Below are 27,683 nucleotides of genomic sequence, written 5' to 3' on the forward strand. Positions count from 1 at the left end.
AAAGGATTTCAGGCAACTTACAGAAGAATATATATTACAAAAGAATGAAATAGAGGAGGGAGTCAGGACAAAGGTAACTGAGGACAGGAAGCTAGTAAAAGCCAGAGGTAAGCTCAGAGGGCAGCCGTGCACAACATTGGGACCCCGTCTGGTGAAAGAGACAAGTCCAGAGTGTGACTACAAGCTTCCCCGTGACCAAAGCAATGACAGAAGGATCAGCAGTTGTGAGAGTGACAGCCAACTGTTCAAGAGCAGCCCTGTTGGATGTCAAGTCCTGAGAGCATTCCCTCTTGAGATGCCTCCTAAGGAGGCTGTATCAGGACCTCAACGGCACCTGAATTCGTTTTTTTCATCTTCTTAACCTTTACCAAGGCAACGCCTAAGCCTCCCTAAAGTAGCACATGGATGTTTCTCATTCTTAAGAATAATCACTAGGTAGGGAAACGTGGAGACACCATCCAGTGACTCACAGCTCCACAGACAGTTTTCCTTCTTACCCCTTGTCTCTTACAGTTTTATCACCTGCCTTTTTGTCTCTTTTCTGCAGCCTGCTCCCCAACTCCCCCTTCTTATAGATAAACACACAACCACCCTACAGACACACTCTTTGAAAGCTGTATATGTATACAACCTTGGCATACCAGCCCCCGCAATCAATAAGCCTTTTACATTAACCAGAACACACAGGGCTGTAAAAACACATTTTGTTCTCAGACAAACCCTACCAATTTCCATGAAAAATAGTGGAAAGTCTAGATTGTTTTTAATTATAACTTCCTATAATACATATATCCTACCTAAAATAATTTGCCCTCAATAAAACCTTTTTCGGGGGGGAGGGAGTAAGGGACAGAAATATCATGGAAAAAAGGAGGCAGCAGAGAGTAATAATGATATTACACGCTCTTATACAGAAAGGAGAGGAGGCTTGCCAGCATTACTGAGTAATGATCTTTGAACACAGCATTAAAGTCATAGCATGAAGGAAAGGAGATAAAATATTTAATGACATCTTAATATTCCCAGTCTTGCAAAAAGCCAAGAACAGGTCACAGTTTATCAGTGCCTGTACATTTTAATATCATTAGACAACAACTCTTCCCAATCAGAGTAACAGAGTTACCAAAATCATGGGGTGGTAGAAAGGAAGGAAAATAAAGTGGACTATAAACTGCTTGGAAATCCTGTCTTTTCCAATTGACTTTTAATAGGAACGTGGAAAGTGGGCTCAACAATCACTTGGCTCACTTGGCTAACAGCTTGGCCAGAGCCTCAGTAAATATTGAGGCTGTTTCTACGAAATAACCTTGGACTAACCATGCTCGGGACATACCCTCGAAAACCCCACTCGCCTTCTGGGACACAGGTATGGTCGGAAGTCATTTTGGGGTCTAGTATGTCACTGCCCCCAACTCCTCCAGTCCTTGCTATATGATTCAGCTCAAGGAATCTAAAGCTTTGCACCACACAAACAGTTGCTTAATGAAGATCGGGTGGAGGAGTAGGTAAGGCAAGAAACCTGTGTGATCATAAGCAGAAAAAACAGGCAGGAGTGAAAAAACAATGGTGGGGGGAAAAAAAGCAGACAGTAGAATGATAATTTAGAATGATAATCACCAATTCGCTTGGGTTCCCACTGCCTTTTCCTCTCCTCCTCCGCTCTACCATCCCTTCCAAATAGCAACGGCCTTACTATTTTCTTGCCACAGAAATTTGAAAGACAAATCACAAGCCAAGGGCTCTTCCTCCTGTGCTAAACCCTGAGCAGATTCAAAAAAAAAAAAAGGATACAAAGTATATTAGTCAGCTAGAGCTGTCTTAACAAAAGACCACATACAGCGAGAGGCTTAAAAAACAAATTTATTTTCTCACAATTCTGGAGGCTCGAAATCTGAATTCAAGGTGTGGGCAGGCAGGGTGCAGGATTGGTTTTTCTGAGGCCTCTCTCGGTGGCCTGTAGGTGTGAGGCAGCTGAACAGCCAGAGTTCATCTCCTCGGGACAGATACTCCAAAATAGCAGGAGAGAGGAGAAGCCAAGCCCTGCCCAGATAAGAGATATAAGATCACGTATTACTCATTCTCGAAGTCAAGGCGACCTTCCCGACTACACATGCACAGAAAGGCTCCTCGGAGGTCAAAAGGGAGGGGGGTGTCACCTCATAGTAAGTGATGCCAACCTACCCATAGGCCTCTTCGCTAGAATCCATCTTGGCTAAGAGATGCATGTGCACACAGGGGAGGACCCTCAGATATACCAAATACAGACTCAGAACCAGGCAAAGCAAGGTGATTGGCCAAAGGAAACCCAGAAGAAATGCCCCATAAAAGTGATTCAAGCTACCATGAGGGCGCAACTCTCTCTCTGAGAATCTATCCACACGTACCCTTTTCCTCCTAATAAACACTTTACTTGTTTCACTACTTTGTCTCTATGTGGAAATTCATTTCTACACAGCTGACAGGCCAGGGCCTTGACACTGGCCACTGGTCTAGTGGCTAGGATTCAGCGCTCTCACTGCCGTGGCCTGACTTCAATCTCTGGCCAGGAACTGAAATCCTGCTTCAAGCCGCTGTAGGCCAAGGCCACCCGAGATCAGGTGGAAGCCTTCTCTTCCCTGTGTCTTCACATTGTCTTCCCTCTGTGTGTGTCTGGGTCCTAATCTCTTCATATAAGGACATCAGTCATGGTGGATTATTGTTTTAACTTAACCACCTCTTTAAAGGCCCTATTTCTAAATACAGGCACATTCTCACATGTTGGAAGTTAGGACTTCAACACATGAATTGGGGTTGGGGGACCACAGTTCAGCCTAGAATACAGAGAAATTTATTTGGGGGAATGGAGAGAGAGGTGAGTGGGCCCTGCAGGTAGCCCAGACCCAGGAAGGTGATGAGACCCAGAAGTGGTCTCTCTGTGGGACACAGAGGGAGAACAGACCTAAGCCCAGGGGCCCCTAAGCCTCCTCCAGGATTCCTCTGCTCTAAGCACCACATTCAAGTAACAGAGACTCCCAATCTAAGAGCTTCTGGGATCAGAGGAGCAGACTGGTGGCCAATGACCAGATGGTCTTCCCTGATGCTCAGGCTCTAAGTCCCAAATCCCTTGCATAATCCAAGGCTGGGAGCCCTTAGAGAGTGTTAGTAATGGCTGATACTGAATTTCCAGACAGTCCTGTGGAACAGGGGCTCGGCAACTGATTTATATTAATTTAAAGGAAAAACAGAACGTGATATTTCTTGTTGTTTATGGACAACTTGCTAGAATTCGGTCAGGCTGTATATAGAGTTTGGTCAAGAATAAAACAAAACAGATGCAAGGTCCATATCTATACAGTAAGCCAACCAAGGTATCTAAAACTGCACAGAAGCAGAACAGAGCTCAGACTAAGAGGTCCTGGGGTAAAATGGAATTTATTTGGACATAAGAGGCAAGAGAAAGTCAGGTCTCCTGACCTACTGCAATAATACACTGATCTCCTCCATAAGTAATAATAATGGTTAATAGGTGCTAGGAGCTAACACATGTTCAGCCTTCCCATCCCAACCAATCATGCCAGCACTCTCATTTAAATTTAAATCCTTCCTGATATTTTAGTATTATGTGTGATTTTATATATCTTTTGTTTACACAGTCCTCCTACTTAAATGTAAACTTCATGACAGCAAGATCTCTGTTTTCTACTTCCTTTGGACCACCCCCAGTACCTAGAGAAATTTTGCTCAGTTAATTACAGGTCACAGCCATGACTGAAAACTCTTTCTTTTCCTTCCTCCATAGCATTAAAAAGGGGAATTCCCTGGCGTTCCAGTGGTTAGGACTCCATGCTTCCACTGCAGGGGACACAGGGTTCGATCCCTGGTTGGGGAACTAAGATCCCACAAGCCGTGTGCTGCGGCCAAAAAGAAAAAAAGCATTAAAAACAATCCAATAGCTACTGGGAAGCAGCCGCATAGCACAGGGAGGTCAGCTCGGTGCTTTGTGACCACCTAGATGGGTGGGATAGGGAGGGTGGGAGGGAGACGTGAGAGGGAGGGAATAAAGGGATGTATGTATATGTACAGCTGATTCACTTTGTTATAAAGCAGAAACTAACACACCATTGTGAAGAAATTATACTCCAATGAAGATATTTAAAAAAAAAAAAAAATCCATGTGTCCCTTTGTACTCTTGAGACATAATGGGAAAACTGGATAAAATCTCTCTATTTTCCCATTAACACAGGTTAAGAGTGTTTTCAGAAAATTCAGAAAATGCAGGTAGCTAAGTTCTAGAAAGACCACTGGGAGAAAAAAAGAGGTCTGGCATTGAGAAAGGTAAAAGAAAGCAGAGGAGAGACAAATTCTGGAGAAAAAGGATGAGAACATGATGAATTCAGGGTGGGGTAATATTAGCACTTGAAAGCCCTATGTCGTGCCCCCCCGCCCATCCCCCAACCTAAACATACACTTTTTCCAAGCCTGGAGTTCTGAACCAATTACGAAATACAACAAAAGAGTAAAGCAAATAGGAGATTCAAATGTCCCTTTGTCTCAAATAAGATTGGTATTATAGAACATAGTGCACACCATAGGCAAGTGGACCTTCTAATGTGCAGCCACTGAATTAGACCACCCTCTGCACCCTAGGAAGACTGGGTGCTCTTCAGCTCTCCTCTAATAGGTGCCAGGCCTTTGCCACTAAGCTTCCTCCTGCAGGGCAAGGCAAGAGCATTCGGGAGCACACACTCTCTGAAAGCAGCTCAGGAGAGGAGAGCCCAGCAGGGGCTATTGATAATTAAACAGGCAATTACAAAAGGCAGAGTCTTTATCTTGGATCCATAAATGTGCTCCCAAAAGGTCCCAAAAAATCATGTGCCAAACTTTGTGTGTCGGTGCATTTTTCTAGGGAGAGATTTATAGCTCTCATAAAATCCAACTGCCCAGTATTAGGAGCCAACAAAACAGATGACTGAATGGAGACGGGTCAAGATTGTAAGTCCTCATAAGGGCAAGTATGTAGTTAGTTATAGGCCTTGGGGTCCAAGTTGGGTAGGAAAAGAGCTAAACCAAGAAAGCAACTCTTCCACAGTACTTAACCAGTCAATACCTGGGAGACACTTTGAGGGGTCAGTTGAGAAGATCCTGGTAAAGGACAGGAGAATCAAAAGCAAGCATGAGAGACCTGGAAGGCCAGAAGTGCCATCCATTCACTTCAAAAATATTCAGTAAGTGCCTGCTATGTTCCAGGTATGCTGCTAGCGCCTAAGAATACAGCTGAAGAGAATTTGTGTTTAGAAAATGAGAGACCGAAACAAGATTTCTTGGGTGAAAACCGTTCTCTCACTAGCTCAAGTTAGGTTTTGCTCAATTATTTCCTTCTTAAGTTACAACGTTCACATTTGGAGGAAAAAGAAAGAAAGCAAAACCACGCATGGTGAATTAACCCACCACGCTGCCAAGATCAATCTCCTATTCACTCAGTTGAGTCAAGGGGAAAGAAGGAAAAATCAGGATGACAATAAAAAGAGAGAAAATGAATATGTTAAAGCTTTGCATTTCAACTTTGAGCTGACATTGTGCTGAGACTCTTTCCAGCTGCTTTGCTGGCCATGTCAAGAAGTGGCCATGATTTATGGTGCCACCTCCACAATTTCGATGTTCTTGATCCCCCACCGGAAGCAGTGACAAGGAAGGTTAACTGCTGTGTAAAGAGACAGTTTGAGTAATGCTTTCATGCACAGATCTGGCACTGATCTACAGCGCAAGGGGGAAGCAGGGATGTTAGCCATTGGTTAAATCCCTTCCAAACAGCGACCTCCCAAATGCTCTAACACCTTTTGGAACAATCTATGCTTGTATGGAAAGACACCCTGAATTGTGTTTAAAACTGTTTCCTTGTCCTTGTTCCCTCACAAACATGCAAGCAGCCAACTCTGCTCACATCTGCACTTTGTATTATTAACAATACCAATACTGTGTACCATACCAGCCCTGTCTACATGCTTTATCGTCATAACTTCAGTTAATCCTCTTGTCATACCCTATGATCATCCCCATATACAGACCAGAAGAATGAGGCACAGAAGGTTAAACAGCTCACCAACAAGCAGGAAGCAAAGCCAGGATTTGAGCCCAGAAGTCTAACTGCATAACCTGCTATACTACTCAGACCATTCTTCTTCATTTAATTCAGCCAACTTATTCTAACTTGTATTTTCTCTTTTATCAGCTTGTATGCATTTCTTTTTTTTTTTTTTAAATAAATTTATTTATTTATTTTTGGCTGCATTGGGTCTTGGTTGCAGTGCGCGGGCTTCTCATTGCGGTGGCTTCTCCTGTTGCGGAGCACGGGCTCTAGGCGCGCGGGCTTCAGCAGTTTTAGCACACGGGCTTCGGCAGTTGTGGCTTGCAGGCTCTAGAGCGCAGGCTCAGTAGTTGTGGCACACAGCATGTGGGATCTTCCCGGACCAGGGCTCGAACCCGTGTCCCCTGCACTGGCAGGCGGATTCTCAACCACTGCGCCACCAGGGAAGCCCCTTGTATGCATTTCTTTTTTTTTTTTTAACATCTTTATTGGAGTCTAATTGCTTTACAATAGTGTGTTAGTTTCTGCTTTATAACAAAGTGAATCAGCTATACACTTGTATGCATTTCTAAAGGACTATTTACACTACTGAGTAAAACAGGGTGTGTATCACCATAGAAAATATTTTTTCAGTCTTCCATAGTCACAGCTTGCTTGACGAACAGGGTTAGAAGTTTCTGTGTCTGTAAATATTCCATTAACGCTAATCACTTTTTCATATATTTACACTTCATTGCCCCCAATAAAGGAAGAAGAGGAAACAGGAACCAACCTTGATTGAACACTTTCTTCCTTCTAAACATTGTGTCAGGTGCATTCTGCCTCACAATGACTCCATGAGTTAAATATAATTATCCCCATGTTATAAACTGGGAAATGGAAGCTCAAGAAAGTTAAGGACCTTTCTGTGTGTCTAACAATGTGGGAGATAGAAGTGGGCTCAAAGGCCTGTGTAATTCCAATTCACCAGGGCTGGATACCTGCTGTGTACATCTTGGTAACTCAGCACCCTCTACCCTGTTAGTCACACAGATGAGGGCTTATCGAAGAGGAAAGAGAAAGGCAGGAATAGAAGAAACTGAGGAGTAAAGTGAGAATTGGTTTAGATGTTCCTGAAACACTGGAGAAATAGCTTCTCCGCATCCCAAATTCCCTCAATGTCTGTCTAAACTCTTGTCAAAAACTTTAGATTACAGTTGTCTGGGCGGCAACCTTGAGATGTTACACTCAAAGTTTCTTCTCTGGCAAAAAGCCAAACTCCCTCTAGCTTCTGGCAACTGCATAGTACCTGTGTGAGGTCTCCTGCTTTCCAAAATGCCTGAGGACAAGGTCAAGGATGTGCTGCTATGGGGATCTCGTCCCCCACAGCTACTCAGCTGGGAGAGACTGGGTTCCTGGAGAAGGAGGTGAGGGTCTAGCCCCCTCCTGTCACACAAATATCATCTTAATCTTATTTCCTCAACACTTTCCCTTCACTGAAGAGTTCCTGAAAGTCAATTCAAATTCCACTTCAAACTCTTTTTCGCCTAGAGAAAAAAAAAAAAATGCTGTTGTTTTTGTCGAATGGAAGTACTGTGCTGTGACTGGATTTGTAACAGCAGCGTGTCAAAATGCCAAAAAAGTGTGTCAAAAATAACATTAAAAAAAAAACTCAGGGGAGACATGTTATAGTCCTAAATGAGCATCTTTATTTCTCTGTGTTGAAATTTGTTAGTCTCCTCTCAAGGGTCTTAATAAACCTCAAAGAAACACACAACACTTAATGAACACAATTTAAGGGCCAATTCAGCCCCTGATACTCCCGTTACTGTCAAAACATCTCTCACTCGTATTTGTGAGTTCTTCTCCTCCAAGTCTTTCTATTCAATTTCTTCCTCCATGGATGCTTGTTTTCCCAACATCCTTAACCTCCAAAGTATATGCATGTTGCCATGAAGTTAATCAACTAAGTAGAATTAATTTCAATTTATTTTCTTTTTCATTGTTGAGGAAAACATCATGAAGTATTTCTTGACATTACAGATAACAGTCAAATTCATGGCAATCCCATGCTGCCCAGGGTTTGTATATTTAATTTAACGGGCTTTTAAATAATATTCAAGCATATCTATAAGGATGCTGGCCTCCCATGACCTGGCTGAGAGAAGATAAAAAATATTAAAATTTCAGAGGCTATTCAGATAACTCAAAGGATCATAGTGTCTTTTTGCGTAACTTGAAGAGAAAATATTTACTTCCATCAAGACACGGGGTGAAGATCTGATCTAATACCAGGAAGCGCCTTGAATTTCCTGCTTCCACCACCTCAGTGTCATCTATTGCTTGTTCACTGCTCGGCCTCCCCACTGCAGAGGCAATCGCAAGTCAAACCAAAATCAAAATGCCCCCATTTCCTGGGCAAAGTGATTGGAAAACAGTTGGACCTATGACATAGCAGGGTCATAGTTACTTTGCACAAATTACTTTGATACAAGGCGGGAAAGGATGTCTCTTCTTAGTTCAAGAACAGTAAAGGATGATGTACACCTAGAACAGCTGGTGGCCATTTTTGCTTTAATGTGGAGCATGTCTTTCTAAGCATGAAGTCAACAAAGGTAGCCAACAGCCAAGAAATGAAGAACAGTCTCAATAATAGCATTTGAACCCTTGGATCCAGCTGCACCTAAAGTCAGCTACACTCTCTTAGATTTCCAAGTTACATAAGCTAATACATTTCTTTTCTGTGCTCATTATTAGTTGGATTTTGCACCTCTGCATTCCTGAAAAACATACCTGATTCTTCCCATAGGTACCCAAAACAGTGTTTCATAAGCCATGATTCAGTGTGGGTGGGTTTTGAACTTTTATTTGCTATAGGTTTGTGCCTTTTCCAAAAGGAAAAGCAGGAAACTGAGACTGGACTCTGGATGGCTGGGAGACAAAGTGGGGTGGAGACTTGACCTGACGTGATTTACATAACCTTTTGAATTTCTATCTTATACATATTTGTATTACTTATTAAAAATAACTGAAACAATTTAGAATTATTAAACTATTTTTAAATGATAAACATAGCATAACCATGGGCTTCCCTGGAGGTGCAGTGATTAAGAATCCACCTGCCGGGGCTTCCCTGGTGGCGCAGTGGTTGAGAATCTGCCTGCCAATGCAGGGGACACCGGTCTGAGCCCTGGTCCGGGAAGATCCCACATGCCGCGGAGCAACTAGGCCCATGCGCCACAACTACTGAGCCTGCACTTTAGAGCCTGTGAGCCACAACTACTGAGACCGTGCACCACAACTACTGAAGCCCACGCACCTAGAGCCCAGTGCTCCGCAACTAGAGAAGCCACCGCACTGCAATGAAGAGTAGTCCCCGCTCGCCACATCTAGAGAAAGCCCGTGTGCAGCAATGAAGACCCAACGCAGCCAAAAATAAATTAATTTTTTAAAAAAACCTTTAAAAAATAGCATAACCATACTTTAATACAGTGAGATTATTTCTAAGACTCTACTTTAAGAAAATAATCTGAAACACAGACCAAAGTACATGCACAAAGGTATTCATCACAAGGGTTTTTGTGTTCTTTTTGTTTTAATAATTAGGAAATGGCAACAATCTAACTACCGAATGTTAAGGGAACAGTTAAGAAAATATTACATTCATAAAATAAAATATCATGCAGCCATTAAAAATGTTTATGAAGAGCTTTTAACATGAAAATGTGCTTATATGATAGGATTTAGTGAAAAAAGCAAGCCGTTTTTCTATACACTGTATAATTTTTTATGTACTGTGATCTCAACAAGTAAAACCACATGGAAAATATATTAAAATGTTAATACTTATCTCTTAGCAATGAGCTTACAGGAAATCTTTTTTCCTTTTTACTTTTTCATAGTTTCTAGTTTTTCCAAAATAAGAATGTATTTCCGCTATAGTAATCAGAAAAATGTTTAATAAAAATTAAAATGTGTGTGTTCTTGTTCACAATCTCTGGCCACCTTACTTAGTAATGATGGACTCAGAAACATGCCCTCTGGGACTTCATCTTACACGGTGTGGAACATTGTTTTCTGCTTGCTACTGGGATTCACCAGAACTGATTTCATTTTATGCCTGCACTCACTGCCGAAGAGATCAGTGCCCACCTTTTCATCATCAAGCCCTCTGCATGAGACTGGAATCCAGCAGCATGACAGTTTCTGAAGTTGGTTTGCTTGGATACACATCCCAATTCCATCATTTTCTACTTAATTGCTCTGTGTCTCCATTGGGATGCAAGAGATCCACCACGGAATGTTGCCGTGGGGATTAAATGAGATAATTCACATAGGATGCCTACCTCACAGTGCCTGGCACACAGTCAATCCTTAAGAAATATCAGATATTTTGAACAAGAGAAATTTGCTTTTCAAGATTGTGACTTCAAAGCATGAAAATAAGCTCTCCTAGTAACACCCAATTCTCTATTAGCTTATCTGCTTTGTTTCCCAACAGTTTGAGGTTCTGTCACATGGCTTGAGGTTTTCTTTCCTACCCTCTTTGCATTAATTCCACATTGACTCGGCTGCTTTTGAATCCCACATCAGCAGGAAGCCTCAGAGACTACCAAGACTTTAGTGCTGATGCCCTACGGCAACTGTCTGTCCTAGGAAAGAGGAAATGAGTTGGAGGAGGTAAAGGTCAGAGGGAGCCCATGACCAACAGGCCTCCAGAAGATTTGTATACAACCCTGAAACGCCAGAGTGATATAGTCAGAATTCTTCATGCAGAGCAAGAATTCAAGATTTCTCATTGTCCAGAGTAGATTGATTTCATGGCTAAACTCGAAAGAAAGTTTGGAAACAAGATCTTGACTTCCAAGCACTATTCTCCACTGAAAAGGAACCAAGGGCTCCTTGAAGGAAAGTCTGTTTCCAGGACTGGGGCAGGAAAAGTAGAAGATGCTTCTAGAATATTTTGTTGTGCCAGAAAGCAAGGAAGTACTCAAAGAACAATGTGGACATGTCAAAGGAACACAGAAGCCAACTTCAAGGGGCTCCCACTGGCCAGATCTGGGACAATTCGAGCATCAAAATAAATAATGATAGTAATGAATGATAATCTATTAAATAAAATAAAATTCCAAAAATACATACTGATGGAAGGAAGGAAGGGAGGAAGGAAGGAAAGGAGGAAAAAGAAAAGGCTCTTCCTCATAGAAGAAGGCCAACTAATAAATATAGAAGGAATAATAGAGTTAGAAAAGTATCAATGATGCAAAAAACAGTAGGTCATAGTTTGAGGTCATTTATATGATCTCAAAATATCTCCCAACAAATTTCTTATTAATAATAAAGAGAAAAGAGTAAAAAAGTTTAGAGTGAAAAAACCTTAACCAAGTTATCAAGGCCATCACTACTAATAAGTCAGTATATACCAAGTTATCGAACTCATTATTAGTAATGAGACATCCTGATATGATATGATGGTACTTCTGCCAAATATGCATAACCTGAATCTAATCATGAGGAAACATAAACATCAAACAAACCCAAATTGAAGAATACTCTACAAAGTAACTGACCTGTAGTCTCCAAAAATATCAAGGTGAAGAAAGATGAAGAAAGGATAAGGAAGTGATCCAAATTAGAGACAACTAAAGAGACATAACGATTAAATGTAATGTGTGATATTGGATTAGATCCTGGACCCGGAATAATAACTCCAATTTTGAGATACTTTATTTGAACAATTTATGAAATTTGAATACGAATAGTGAATTAGACAACAATAGTATATCAGTGTTACAGTTCTTCATTTTGATAATTCTGCTAGTGTAAGAAAATGTCCTTGGCCACAAGAAGTACCCACGGAGGCATTTCAGAGTAAAGGGGCACGATGTCTCCAATTTACTCTCAAAGTTCAGAAAATTTTCTGCAAGTCAAAGTTTTATCAAAATAAAAAAGGTTAAAGTAAAGCAAACCTGGGAGAGTCGTGGCACATCAAAGACAAATGAGGTTTATTGAATGCTCTCTGCCTTTCCCAACTCCATGCAGCGTGTACACACACACACACACACACACACACACACACACACACACGGTAGCTAAATTCCTTGTCCACAGCCTCTGCATGGAAAATTGTGCTGTCCATTTACTTCCCAGTCACTCCAGGACAGGGAAGAAATAAAATCTTATCAATGGAAGAACACTTTCACCTTGAGGTGCTCCTCTCTCCTCTTAGTTACAGAGTGGTTTGAGAAAAAAACTGATCACCTGGGGGCTTAAACACAAGTTAAGTGCTCACATCTCATCCCTTCCCTTAACAAAGGCAGAAAAAGAAAAGAAACTTCGGTGAGAATTTTAAAACCCTCCCCCAAAAAAGGTAGCCATAGCGGCAAGAAGTGCAGTGCCCAGTTAGAGAGGGCCTGACACAGTAGACTAGGGAGGGGGCAGGGCATGGGGGTGTTAGCAAGGGGTTAGGTGAAAATCCTGCCCAGAGAATTTCAGGAGGGGACATCGGCCCATGGAGGGGATAGCGGAGTGTAGCAACAGCAGCCCATCTCCCAGCCCCTGTGAGCACAGCCCGGAGATGAGGGGCAGCCAGCAACAGAAATAGGAGACCAGACAGTCATCATCATGAGCTGATGTGTTGTAACCCACATTGGATATGAGATTATTTTGCTCACTGGAAGATAATTCTGTATCAGGAGGATTGGCTTCTGGTACTGAGGAAACCAGAACCTTCCTGCACACTCTTTTTTGTTTTAATTGTGGTAAAAAACACATATAAAATTCACCATTTTTAGGTATACAATTCAGTGGCATTAATTACAGTCATACTGGTGTGCAACCATCACCACCATCCATCTCCAGAACATTTTTCATCTTTCAAAACTTAAACTTTTTACCCATTAAATACTAACTCACAACTCCCCCTCCCCTAGCCCCTGGCAATCAAGACTCTACTTTCTTATGAATTTGTCTACTCTACTTATCTTTATGAATTTGTCTACTCTAGGTAACAGATATAAGTGGAATCATACAGTACTTGTCTTTTGGGGACTGGCTTATTTCACTTAGCATAATGTTTTCAGGGTTAATCCATGTTGTAGTATATGTCAGAATTTCATTCCTTTTTAAGGCGGAATAATATTCAACAGTACCATATTTTATTCATTCAAATGTTAATGGACATTTGTGTTGTTCCCACCTTCTGGCTATTGTGCATAATGCTGCTATCTCCATGAGTGTACAAATGTCCATTCAAGGCCTTGCTTTCAGCTCCTCTGGTTATATATACTCAGAAGTAGAATTGCTAGATTACGTGGTAGTTCTATTTTTAATTTTTTAAGGAACCTTCATACTGTTTTCCATCATGTCTGCACCATTTTACATTCCTAACAGCAGCGTACAAAGGTTCCATTTTCTCCACATCCTTACTGACACTGGTTATTGTCTGTGTCTTTTTTCTTTTGATAATAGCCAACCTAATGGGTGTGAGGTGGTATCTCATTATGGTTTTGATGTGCATTCCCCTAATGATCAGTGAAATTGAGTTATCTTTTTGTGTGCTTTCTGGCCATTTGTATATCTTCTTTGGGGAATATTCAAGTTTTCTGTTGTTTGATTTCTTTTTTTTTTTTTGGCTGCTCCACACAGCTTGCAGGATCTTAGTTCCCTGACCAGGGATCGAACCCAGGCCCCCAGGAGTAGAAGCGCAGAGGCCTAACCACTGGACCTCCAGAGAATTCCCGGGGTTGTCTGTTTTCTTGCTGTTGAGTTGTTGGGGTTCTTTATACATTCTGGATATGAACCCCTTATCAGGTATATGATTTGCAAATATTTTCTCTCAGGCTGTGGGTTGTCTTTTCAATCTGTCGATACTGTCTTTTGATGCACAAAAGTTTTTAATTTTGATGCAGTCTAATTTATTTTTTCTTTATTGCCTATGCTTTTCATGTCATATCTCATACACTCTTAACTTGTATCACAATTCAGAGTCAAATAATGGGCACTTATTTGACTTAGTTGTTGACATTCTTGCCCTGTCACTTACTCTCCAACTACAGGCAGTGATATGGAACTCCTCAGCAAGGGCAGGATCTCCACTAAATGGCGGAAAACGGGTGAGGAATGACCCCACAAATTATCAGTTTTTAAATACAAACGCATCTGGGAAACACAGGCTAAAATTTTTTTAATCAATGATTCACATCCTCATGAGATCCTGTCATCAACCAATAACCAGCTGCTAAGCTCAGGGACACTCATGCTTATCCTACTCTGGTCTATGCTAGGGAAGGGAAACCCTAAATGCAGCCTGATAGCCTGGTCACATAGAACAGAAAAATAGTTTGCACTCTGTTTTTTAGGCAGCATAAAATTCTGTGATGTGTTGATGAAAAATAAAAAGAAGCAAAGCACAGTCCTTCTGAAGGGCTGGCAGATAACTCTGAGCATCATAATGACATCAAGCTTCAGATAAATTAGACGCATATCTAGCAGTATTTACAGACAAAATGATGAGCCCTCAACCTCCCCACCTAATGTGCATTTTCTAGCGCCTTCGCCCTGTGTCCAATAATAAAAGCCAAAGCATTATTTCATACATTAGTTACCTCCTCTATAACGCATAGATAATAGTAAAAACAAGTGCTTATATCCACTTACTATGTACTAGATACTGTTTTAATGCACAAATTAACACATTTAACCCTCCCAGACAACTCTATGAGGCAGATACTGTTATTGTCATCCCTATTTCATAGAAGAGAAAACTAAGGCACAGAGAAGGTTTAGTAACTTATCCCAGGTCACAAGGCTCAGAGAGCAGAGCTAGCATTTGAATGTGAGCTGTCCAGTTCCAGAACAGTGATCTTAATCATGACTATCTACTCTCTGGCTTTACAATTACATGTATATTTTTAAATATCTTTATCTATAATCACCAAAAAAACCTCTCTTTCAAGACAATTTTAGTAGGTGAAACGGTAAAAAAATTGGCAGGTCACCTGCCATCCTTTACGGTTTGAGCGATATGTACCTATCCTTTTAAATTCCAGAACACAGATTCAAACAGTTGATGTCAGAATGGGCAACATCTCTTCCAGACTAGCTGGGATCTAAACCTTTGGTTCAATGAATAAAGTTTCTACTGTGGAATTTCAGGCAGACTCAAGTATGTAGTAAAATCTAAAAGTGGGGACGCCTCCAGTCAAGGCAGCTTTGCTGGTTCCCCAAATTGCTCTGGCCAGGCAGCTATCTCTGCTCTGGATGCACTATGCTGACCTCACCTGAGATCTACCACCACCCAAAGCACCCCTTCCAGTTATTTTCATGGGTCTTTTGGTTCTCAATTCCACATTTGTCTCTTTATGCCTCAATTCCCTTACCTGTAAAATGGGCTAAAATACCTATATCATAGGATCTTTGTGAGAATTAAATAACACATGTAAAGCTCCCAGAAGGCTGGTATAGGGAAAGTGATAACCTGTTACTGTATTATCAACACTACTGAAGATGCGTTTTCTCCCTTGTTTTGCATTTTATGTGATGGTCATTTCCTTCCTGTCGACTGTTCCACCCATCTCATGACACTATCATAGACAACTTTGGTTACTGATTGTTGTGGATTGAATTGTGCCCCCCAAAAAGATATCAAGATATCTAACCCCTAAAACCTGTGGATGTGGACTTATTTGGAAATAGGGTCTTTACAGATGTAATCAAGTTAAGATGAGGTAACACTGGATGAGGACAGACCCTAATCCAATGTAACTGATATCCTTATGAGAAACACACACACACACACTCAGACGATGGAGGCAGAGATTGGAGTGAAGCATCCACAAAGCAAAGAATGCCAAGGATTGCCAGCAACCAGAAGCTAGGAAGAAGTAAGGAGGGATCCTCCCCTAGAGCCTTCAGAGAGAGTATGGCCCTGTAGACTCCTTGATTTCAGACGTCTAGCCTCCAGAACTATGAAAGAACAAATTTCTGATGTTTTAAGCCACTCAGTTTATGGTAATTTGTCACATCAGCCCTAGTAAACTAATACATGGATCTGGACTTTTCACATTCACTCTCTGGGTTTTCCTTCTCTAATTTCCTTCCGCAAACCATGTCTCTTGTAGAATTCCCATTCATGTTTTTGTGCATGAGCTTCCCCTCATCTATGCAATATCTGAGGAAATGTTTAGTCACAGTGGTATCAGAAACTGCCTTGTTTTAATTTGTTATACATTAATTCTTTCCCTACCACAAAATATGATCATGCAACAAGAAGATATGACACAGAACACTGAATTTCTTTTATTTAACTCTGTCAGTGTTAGGGAGAAATCTGTTATCATTGGAATCAGACACCAATCTTGTCCTTTTGGGTTATCGTGAATCCTCATTTGGCTCTGGCCATTCATAATCTTGATGTCCTAATATTCTTTCAACTGGGAGATTACAAAGAAACCGCTGTCATTTCACCAACTGATTATTCAATTCCATATTCCTAAATCTCATTTTTTCCAGCTTCTGAGTTAAACATTACATTTTATTTCAGCTAAATCACCCCTGTAATAGGCTGAATCTTATTCTGTTGGAGATTTTGATGACTTCTCCATAGATGGAACATAAAACAGTGTCTAGCATATATACATTTTTACAGTTTAATTCTAGGCTCCCAAAAGATAAATCGTGAACCAAATGGGAAAAGAGACATGAATAAATAATACCAGCTGAACAGACTAAAGTATGTAGGAAAAGTTAAGCCCCTCTCAGTAAATGTCAAGTATGAAATTGTTTTATATAATTTTATTCATTGGACCTAACCTACTCCCACAAGATTTCACTTGATTTTCAGAGATTGATACCATTATGTTCTGCATTCCAAGTATGAGATCAAAACATTTCCAGGGCCAGACTAGTTTCCTGCACTGTGATGCAGAACTTGCTCTAACAATGGAACAGAGTGAGGTCTACGGTTCAGCTAGACCCTACGCAACACTAGTCACTGTGGACCGGTATGTGTGGGTAATCAGAGAGAGGACCAGGGCTGCAGAAGGAGTCTCCACTACAGCAGCAGATCAGAGCAAGGAAGTTTAGTGCAACAGCAGAGGAATCACTTCTAATTTTCAACGGCTACTGCCCCAACTGGGGCTGATTGGAGACAGCACAGCAGCCAAGCTAACCACACATATAGGCAGATGTGGCAGAGATCGTTCACCAAATCGTTTGTCTTTTCCTCCTAGACACACAGCTAGACTACATATCCCAGCCTCGCTGTGATGAGATATGGCCAGGTGACTGAGCTCTGGACATCGGTATGTGGATCAAAGCGGTATACTCCACCTTCAGGAAAAGGCTGCAAAACCACCCATGCAATCCTTCCTATTCTCTCCTGTCCTTCATCTGCTAGCCAAACTTAGAGAATTCCTGGGGAAACTCCAAGGCCCTGGGGCAACTCCAAGGCCCTGGGGCAGAAGCCAGCAAACTTTTCTATAAAAGGCCAGAGAGTAAATAGTTTAGGCTTTTGGGGGTGTAGTCTCTGTCAGGACTACTCAACTCTGCCATTGTAGCAGGACAGCAGCCATTAACAATATGTGAATGAATGAATGCCTGTGTTCCAATAATACTTTATTTATACAAACAGGTTGGATTTGGCCCATAGGCCACAGTTTTCCAAACCCTGCCCCAGGAGAACCACTAAGTGGGAAGACCTTGTGTTCCTGAATAACTGTGGATTGGACCATCCCATCCCATGTGTGACCTCATTGGCTAGGACATGAATAATGGCTTGGCATGGGATTCTGCTCATGGTAGCCACTCAGGGATCCAGGCCAACAGAGGCATCATCTTAGCAGGCACTTTCACAACCGCCCTACTGCTGAAAGGGAGTACTTGGAATTGCCCCCTTCTTAAAGCTTCCTCCTATAAGTGGTGTGTGTCATTCACATTCACATTTTATTAACCAAGTCAAGGCATATGACTACTTCTAACTTCAAAAGGAGGACAAAAAAGGAAAAGATGGAGAGGTGACCCAACCACATGCCCAAGAGGAGGCAAGAATCCAATTATTTGTGAATGGCACTACTGATAGTACAGAATGCTAAACAAAGTTACCAGTCATTCACATCTTAAGGGCAAGAGAAGCTTAATCAGACTGCTAACCTCCTAAGAAGTGAAATGTGATGTTAGAACTCAGGCCTCTACTGATGGAGCAGGCTTGGATCAGATGACTGAGTCAGGGTTGTCAGAAAGCAGCGTTATGACACAGGGTAAATGCAAACTTGGAGGAGCTCTGGATAGGGGAAGGGAAGACTAGGGGATGTAAATTAGCATCCTGGATACAGTGTGGCTTCCAACCCATCCTGTTCTCTTCCCTTACAGATATGACAGAATTAAACTGGCCCATTTACAAATGATTCTTGCTTAGGTTGAGCCATAAGAGATCACCAATACTTGATCATTTTTTTTACCTATAAAAAACACCTCCATATGATCAAACCTAATATATTTTAAATGTCACTAATATGCACTTTGAAAATAGAATAGCATAAAACAGTTACATTATGTTCATAGAGTGGGAGGTTTCTATCCAAAAATGTGCTCAGCATATATATGGAATCTAAAAAAAAAAAAAAAAAAAGGTTCTGAAGAACCCAGGGGCCGAACAGGAATAAAGACGCAGACGTAGAGAATGGACTTGAGGACACGGGGAGTGGGAAGGGTAAGCTGGGACGAAGTGAGAGAGTAGCCTTGACATACATACACTACCAAATGTAAAATAGATAGCTAGTGGGAAGCAGCCGCATAACACAGGGAGATCAGCTCGGTGCTTTGTGACCACCTAGAAGGGTGGGATAGGGAGGGTGGGAGGGAGACCCAAGAGGGAGGAGATATGCGGATATATGTATATGTATAGCTGATTCACTTTGTTATAAAGCAGAAGCGAACACACCATTGTAAAGCAATTATACCCCAATAAAAATGTTAAAAACAACAACAAAAATGTGCTCAGAAAATAAAATATTCCCTAGACTGTATACCCAGGACTAGTCCTTGAACATACTCAAAGAAGGAGCAAGACTGACTATATTCTTGTCTTGACACTTCACTTCTAAACCTAAGGAAGAGAGAACTGATATATTTTGAGCTCCAACTATGTGAAGGGCCTAGAGCCAAGGTCATAGTTGAGCTGAAATGCTGATTAAGTGTCTGGCTAACCCCCAAGCAGCCCTAAGGATCTTTCTGTCTAGAGGAATGGAGCTTGTAGCCAAGCAGAGGTGGAGAGAAAGTGAAATAGATATGGCAATATAGGGTCAGCTCTGAGCCCAGCCTGTGGGACTAGGTCTGAGCCCTACACTAAGAGGCTATAGGCAGAAGGTGGAGGGGCTGTTTCCTTGAGGGCTTTTGTGAGATATAAGACTTAAGTGGTGAGTCTTCAGAGCTATCAGGATTTTGTGTCTTCTGGGTAGTGGGAACAGGCAAGAGCACCTGCAGTAGGGGGTCTGTTTGCCAGACAGCAACAAGTAGAGAGCTGTGAGAACCCAGGTGAGATAACCCCCTCAGGAAGCTCAGAAAAAAAAAAAAAAAACAGAGGTAGACTGAGAAAAGAGGGGAGGGCTGATGTCCTAGAACTGTGCAGATGGGGGCTACTGGCCATAGAATGTGGGCATTTCTTACAAAGTGTGTTAGTTAGGGTTCTCCAGAGAAACAGAACCAATGGGGTGTGCGTGGGTATGTGTGTATGTTTGTGTAAAGAGATTTTATTATAAGGAATTGCCTCATGCAGTTATGGAGGCAAGTTCCAAGATCTGTAAGATGAGTCAGCAAGCTGGAGACCCAGGAAGGTCATGGTGTAGTTCCAGTCTGAAGACAGGCAGGCTTGAGATGCAGGAAGAGCCAACTTTCAGTTCAAGTCCAAAGGCAGCTAAAAACCAATGTCCTAGTTGGAAGGCCATCAGGCAGGAAGAGTTCTCTATCAAGGGAAGGTCAGCCTTTTTGTTCTATGTAGGCCTTCAACTGATTGGACATGGCCCACCCACATAAAGGAGGGCAATCTACTTTACTCAGACTACAGATTTTTTTTTTTTAACAGCTTTATTGGAGTATAATTACTTTACAATGGTGTGTTAGTTTCTGCTTTATAAAAAAGTGAATCAGCTATACATATACATATATCCCCATATCCCCTCCCTCTTGCGTCTCCCTCCCACCCTCCCTATCCCACCCCTCTAGGTGGTCACAAAGCACCGAGCTGATCTCCCTGTGCTATGTGGCTGCAGTCTACAGATTTAAATGTTAATCTCATCCAGAAACACCCTCACAGAAACACCCAGAATAATGTTTGACCAAATATCTGGGCACCCTGTGGCCTAATCAAGTTGACATAAAGTAACCTCATTTATTCACACAGTGATGACTTGCCACTTCACAGGATCTTCCCAATACCTTCTGAGTTAAATATACTGAGGCAAGTCAAGAGGTTAAGTGGATTATCTGAGGTCCCAGCCAGTGGAGGAGCCAGGACTTGAACCCATGACTTCATGCATCAGTTGTTTCTAACAGTTTCCAGCATAAAGTTTTCTTTTTAATGGCAACAAACTACCATAATTTTGTTTATTATCTTGATTCAAGAAAACAAACTATGAAGAAAAAAATTTTAAACAACTGGGGAAAACTGAATATGATCTGGATTTTAGATGATATTAAGAAATTACTGTAAATATTTTTAGGAACAATATGACAAGGTTATGTAAAAATGTAAATAATAGATAGACCATTACATAATGCCATTTTTGTCTGAGATAATACATCATTAATAAAGCTTTCTTGGGCTTCCCTGGTGGCACAGTGGTTGATGGTCCGTCTGCCAATGCAGGGGACACACGTTCGAGCCCTGGTCCGGGAGGATCCCACATGCCGTGGAGCGGCTGAGCCCGTGAGCCACAACTGCTGAGCCTACGTGCCGCGGCTACTGGAGCCCGCGCGCCTGGGGCCCGTGCTCCGCAACGAGAGAGGCCACCACAGTGAGAGGCCCGCGCACCACAATGAAGAGTGGCCCCTGCTCGCCGCAACTAGAGAAAGCCCGCGCAGCAGCAAAGACCCAACGCAGCCAAAAATAAATAACAATTTTTTAAAAAAATAAAATAAAATAAAGCTTTCTTAAAAACTGTGAGTTCTCCCAGACAGAACTCCAGTACAGCATACCAAATGCTGTCCATGGCACACCCTTATCAAATATTCAATATTGACCCTGCCTCAATGCATTGACTTCACTCTGAGCCAAGCTCTCCCCAAATGATGACGAGATGGTGGCAGAAGCCCTAGCCCTCACATTCTCTCAGCTTTATGGTTAGCAGGAAAGAAAATGTTCAACTTCCTTACAGTATCTGCAAAGCCCTGGGCCTTGCTCTCACTGGACCTAACTAGGTCACTTGCCTTTATCTGAACCAATCTACTATAGCTAGGAGGTTTAACCTTGGAGCTAAAAAAATAGAGCCAACCCCATGTCACATGACATAGGCTAATATTAGGGAAGAGGTGTTTGCCCAAATAAATGTGGGGTGCTGTTAAGAAGTCAGAACAGATGATGAATAGCCAAAACCACCAATTTTACTGCCCACATCTTCCTAAATAGGATTGACTCCGGGTGTGCAATTCCTTAAGTTTTCAGGTAACACGGAAAGTTAGCCCTTCGAGGATGGAATGTTTCCTAAAGACATGGAAATCTTACAAGAAATTGGCTCAGGACAGTAGTCCAATCTTATATTCCACTATTCTCTTATTCTAGAGAAATTATTATTTTATAGGCCTGAGACTTTATGTCTTCACTTGCGTTAGGTCCCTCCACTTGAAATGCCCTCCCTCCCACCCTCTCTCATCTTGTAAAACTCCTGCTTATCTCTGATGTCCAGCTCAGGTGCCACTTTCTTCACATAGGTTCCTCTGAGCTCCTCCCCATCCAACCTGATCCAACCTCTTCTGAACCCCTATAACACGGCATACCTCTCTTAAGACACCTCTATTCTTCTCGCGAATTCATGTGATGCAAAGCTAGTTGTGTTATCATCTTATTCTCCCTTCCAGATTATAAAACCTGTTTTAATTCATCTTTATATGCCCCAGTACCAACTCGTCAGCACTCAACATTTACTAAGTTCCATTCCACTCAGCTTGCAGAGATATCTCAATTCTCATAATGATTCCAACCACCATTAAAATAATTCAAAATGGGGACTTCCCTGGTGGTCCAGTGGTTAAGAATCCACCTTCCAATGCAGGGACTTGGGTTCGATCCCTGGTAAGGGAACTAAGATCCCACATACCACAACTAAGACCCGACGCAGCCAAAAATATAAATAAATTAGTTAATTTAATTAAATTAAAAAATAAAATAAAATGTAACATGTATTTAAAAAAATAATAATAATTCAAAATGTTCTATCTCTTTACCTGGGTGGTAGGTTCAAGAGCATTATCATCATCATCATTATTTTTATTATTATTATTATTATTCACTCTTTACTATGTGGGATATATACAACTTTTTTTAAAGCAAACAGGAAGAATAAAGCCTGCATTCTCATGGATTCTCCATCATCTACACATCACTTTCCTACATGATGAGCTGCTTAAATTGCAGAGGGCTCTAGGTAGACCAGGCCCTGGCTTTAATCCTGCTCTGGATCCCTCATATGCTTCTTAGAGCTCAATCACTGCTGCCTTAAGAAAGCACTAGTTGAAACTTGATGCCTACAATTCTTAATTACAATTGCATTGCTGGGTTTATGGGCATCTCTGCTCATTTAAACTCAATGCTGACTGACAAATTGTGCTCATCTGCCTATTCGACAGTAATTTAGTCAGGCAGCCTGCAGCTTGCACCAGATTGATGAGCAGCTGTTTGATCTGTTTGGGGATGTACTGCTATTTTCTGGGTGTAGGCAGCTTTGTGCCACTGCTGAATGGATGGATGGCTTCATCTCCTCTAGTGACACTGTGGACACTCTGGATGGCCTCACCTGTAACTCCAAATGCACATTTTAAAAAAAATCCATCAGCCTCCATCCCAGACATATTATCACACAGAACAGCAGGACGACATGGCTCATGGGACTCAACTCAAACTCACGTTGCTGCTTTTCAGGCCAGTGACAGCTCAGGTTGACACCCAACAGGTGGCTACCCTTAAACTACAACCCAAAACCTACTAAATCCTGACTATGGTGACTTCTCTCTGAAGAAGTTCATGCTGGTAGCTTTCTCTCTAAAGCCTTTCAGTAGAATAACCCTACTCATAACAATACGAAATACAATACAATACAAAATACGATTCTGAGCCACCCACTCTTCCTCTGTCATATCCCACGGCCCTCAGTCTCTTAAGCATGGCAAGTTTCTGAGTTAATTATCTGAATCTCTTCAAGCTGTGAAGAGATCCCCCTTCCCCCATGACTCACACTTTATTATTTTTCCAGTTCAGGTTTTTCATGGTCCCTGTGGTCTGAATGCAGAGTGAAGGAACAGTGTCCCTAAGGTATAAGCAACTACTTTATTGAGATATAATTCACATACCACGCAATTCACCCATTTTAAGTGTTCAATTTAATGGTTTGGGGTACGTTAAAATATTATTTTTTTAAGCTGTGGTGAAATATATACATATAATGTACCATTTGCCATTTTAACCATTTTCAAACATACCGCTCAGTGGCATTAAGTACATTTGCAATGTTATGCAACCATCATCACTATTTCCAAAACTTTTTCATCACCCCAACAGAAACTCTCTAACCTTTAAGCAATAACACCCCATACCACTCCCCCCCAGCTCCTGGTAACTACTATTCCACTTTCTGTCTCTATGAATTTGCCTATTCTAGGTACCTCATATAAGTGGAATCATACAATATTTGTCCTTACATAAATGGCTTATTTCACTTAGCAATGTTTTCAAGGTTTATCCATGTTGTAGCATGTGTCAGAATTTCTAAAGCCGAGTAATATTCCATTGTATGTATATACCACATTTTATTTACGTATTAATCTGTTGGTGGACATTTGGGTTGTTTCCACTTTTTGGCTATTGTGAATAATGCTGCAATAAACATGAGTGCACAAGTACCTGTTCAAGTCCCTGCTTTTAATTCCTTTGTGTATACACCTAGGAGTGGAACTGCCAGGTCACACGGTAATTCTATGTTTAGCTTTTTGAGGAACTGAACTGCCAAACTGTTTTCCGTAGCATCTGCACCATTTTTCATTCTCACTAGCAATGCATGAGGGTTCCAATTTTTCCACTTCCTCACCAACACTTGTTATTTTCCATTTTTTGATTTTATAGCCATCCTTGTAGGTGTGCCCAGCACCATTTTAACCCTTAGAGTCTGGGGTAGCAGTTTTCACAAGTAGTAGTAGAAAGAAAGAAGGAGATTCTCCAGCGTGGGTATGAAAATATACCACCACCCCATAAGAAACTTAATGTAGATCAGCATTAATTGCAGATGTTTTCTGGTGGTCTCACTTTACGTCCTGTGACACTGAGGGAAGGCACTGCAGACCCTAAGGTCACACAGATCTGTCCCACTTGCAAACATGCTAATTGGTTCCTATTAAGGGACAATATCAATTGAACTGGTGAGTCACCCATGGGTGACAATAAAGCATAGGCACACAACAGTAATATATTTCATATCCTGTGTGTAAGGAAGTCTCCAGAAGTTGAAGTCAAATATCAGGGGGAAAAAATCCAACCTTTGTAACTCAAGCTAGTAAAAATCAAATATATGCACTTTTTTCCAGACTCCCAAATTGCATACCAACTCGATATCATAACCAATAAGGTCAATTCCCCTTTCACTGAGAAAATAAAAGCAATTCATGTGAGCTCCTCAAATCTCTCCTCCCCATCAAAATGTGTCTTTATCTTCATCTACTATCTGTCTCCTTTCCCGTTGTCTCTTCTTCAAGACTATCTCCCCTCACTGCCTGCCTCTACCCCAACTCTGTTTTGCTTGAGTCTTTTCTTAAAATGCCCCATCAGCTTTGCTATGCTTTCTCTCTGCTCTTGTCCCTCTGAAGTCAGAAACATTTAAGTTTTCTTAACCTGCTTCTATCCTCAACCTAGCATCCCGTATCTTCAACACACAAGCTCTTGACAAAGTAGTTTAAATTCATCCATTCCAGTTGCTCATCTAATACAGACTCTTAAACTCTCACAGTCCTAGCTGCCCTCGTGAAGTGGTGAACATGGGTGAAAAAGGACTGCCCAGTGTTGCAAGACCTCCAGACACCAAGAAGGAAGACCAATGAAGCAGTAAATTCAGAGAGCACAGGCAGAGAGGTGATGGAGTTGGAGGCAAAGATACAACAGAATGGAGAAGGAAATCTGGACAGGTGTGTAGGAAACAGAACCCGGAGGCTTATTAACAATAGAACCAGGCCCCTTTTATGGGGCTCCTGTCATCTCACCCATATGTAAAAGAGGGGCTAAGAGAACTGAGCTCATTGGGACAGAGCAGCGAGTTCACTAATGACTTCCTTCTGTTCAAGTCGTTATAGGGTTGTCAGAGTTAGCAAACAAAATTACAAGATGCCCAGTTCAGTGTAATTCCAGATTAACAATTTTTATTCGTTATTCTATTTTGTAAGTATTTTATTCGTAAGTATGCCCAATGCAATACTTGGATGTCCCCAACATAAGTACGTCCTAAACACTGCATGGGACATACTCATACTAAAAATTTTTTCACTGTTTATCTGAAATTCAAATTTAACTGGGCACCCTGTATTTTACCTGGCAGTCCTAGTCATACTTCACCTCCGTGGAGGATTTTGACCAACCTCTTCCTAAATCTCGCTACTCACTTGAGTTTCAGAACACTGTTCTCTCCCAGTTTCTGGCAGTGGCTTCTCTTCCTCAACCTGATCCTTGAATTCAGAGATTCCCCAGGGTTTGAGCTGCCGGCCAGTTCCTGCCTTGCTCTGTGTCTCCCCACTAGTTAATCTACTCCCCTTCTATTTCTTCCTCATACTGAATTTATGGCTGATGAGTCCCCAGTGTATGTGCCCAGCCCTTACTCCTCAGAATTCTCTGATTTACTTCCATCTTTCTTTAAACATCCTCGCTTAGCGTTCCCATCCCTTATCTCAAACCCAACACGTAAAACTGAACTCAAAAATCTACCTCCAAAACCTGTCCCCAGTTTCTCCATTTAATTAATGGTACCAACAACCTCCTGATCATCCATTCAAGAAATGTCCGACCTAAATTCGATCCTTCCTGTTTTGTTGCTTACATCCAGTCACCGAGTCCTTTCCATTCCATCTCCAAAGATGTCATCTCGGTCACCAGGGCCCCACCTTTTGTCATCTCTCGTTGAACAATTGTAACTCTTCTCCCAGATGCCCGTCCCTCATCTTCTAGTTCTTTCTTCAAACAACTGCCACACAATATCCAGAAATACTTTCCAATCACATCAATCCCCTCCTCAAAGGTCTGCACGGTTTCTACTGCCTAAGAATAAACTTTATTCGGGCCTCACTTCTATTCCCAAAGGAGCGTTCTCTCCTGTTCTGAACCAATGTCAAGGGACAGTATGAGAGTCAGCCTTTGCCCAATTACAATATAGACATACCTTTCTTTTTTTTTTTTCCTGTGACTTGCAGACAATTTGAATATACAGAAGAGCATAAGAATAAAATTAAATCATATTTTTTAAAGAATTAAAAGGATGCTATTGAAAGTTTCAATGATCATACCCAAATAATATCTGCAGGCCCATCTCACAGGGTATCCTTCCAAATACCTTCAAACTAAGCTTTGGGGTTTACTCTTTACTTCTCAAGGGCATCACCTTTCCCTCGAAAGTGCCTTCTTCCAGTTTAGAATTCCCTTTCCCCATCTAGTCGACCTTCAAAACTGCTCTTCTGTGAGGACATCCCTCTTCTTTTCCCTTCCGCCAATCAGAATTCACTTCTTCTAAATACAACATTTTGCACCTTTATGTAGCACTTACTTTTCATCTTCCCACTAATTCCTTGAACAGACGGGTTGACTGGGTCAGTTGACTGTGATGGCCACTGGGAGAGACGGGATCTGGTAAAGACAGCAAAGCAAAGGAAGCGTAGGGGGTTGGTGCTGCCTCAGAAAGCGAGCAGTGAAGTCAGGACGCCTGGGCTCACGTGGGGCCCCCCCACATACTGACTGCCAGGTGCCCGACCCGCTGCCCTGGGGAAAGGCCTCACCTGTGGCCACCATGTCGGCCAAGAGCCTGGAGGATGATGTCACCCATCCCCACGGCCCCTCCCCCTTGGCCAGTGACCAATTCTGGGGTAGAAAGCCCGATTCCTTGGCCCCAGTGGGACAACTTCTCCAGAGGACCTGTCCCCAGCCCTCCCCCCTCCGCCCTCTGGGTTGACCTGAGACCACACTTTACTCAACTCCTTCCCTCCCTCCCCTGCCGCCCTCTCTCCCCTCGGTTTTCCTAAAGAGCCCGCTATAAACACACGCACCTGAAGCCCCGGCTCATCCCCTGGCCTTGCACCAGGTTTGTTGGCGCTGGGACCCATTCCCGTCATCCATGAAGTGTGGATGGCGACGTCTCCCAGGGTTGTGAAGGAGCGGCGTGGCGGCGGGAGCCGACAGGCACCCAC

General features: G+C 42.1%; 1 long non-coding RNA gene across 1 annotated transcript; it reads right to left on the bottom strand.

Annotated features, from left to right (window-relative positions):
* Positions 1 to 1,953: 1,953 nt before the first annotated feature.
* Positions 1,954 to 27,650, bottom strand: LOC133075262 (uncharacterized). Its single transcript, XR_009697341.1, has 3 exons — positions 27,543 to 27,650; positions 27,047 to 27,126; positions 1,954 to 2,040 (listed from the first exon to the last, which is right to left on the bottom strand). It is a non-coding gene; the product is annotated as an uncharacterized LOC133075262 (long non-coding RNA).
* Positions 27,651 to 27,683: the final 33 nt, after the last annotated feature.

Source organism: Eubalaena glacialis, chromosome 15, assembly GCF_028564815.1.
Source record: "Eubalaena glacialis isolate mEubGla1 chromosome 15, mEubGla1.1.hap2.+ XY, whole genome shotgun sequence".
In the NCBI taxonomy this organism is placed as follows: domain Eukaryota; kingdom Metazoa; phylum Chordata; class Mammalia; order Artiodactyla; family Balaenidae; genus Eubalaena; species Eubalaena glacialis.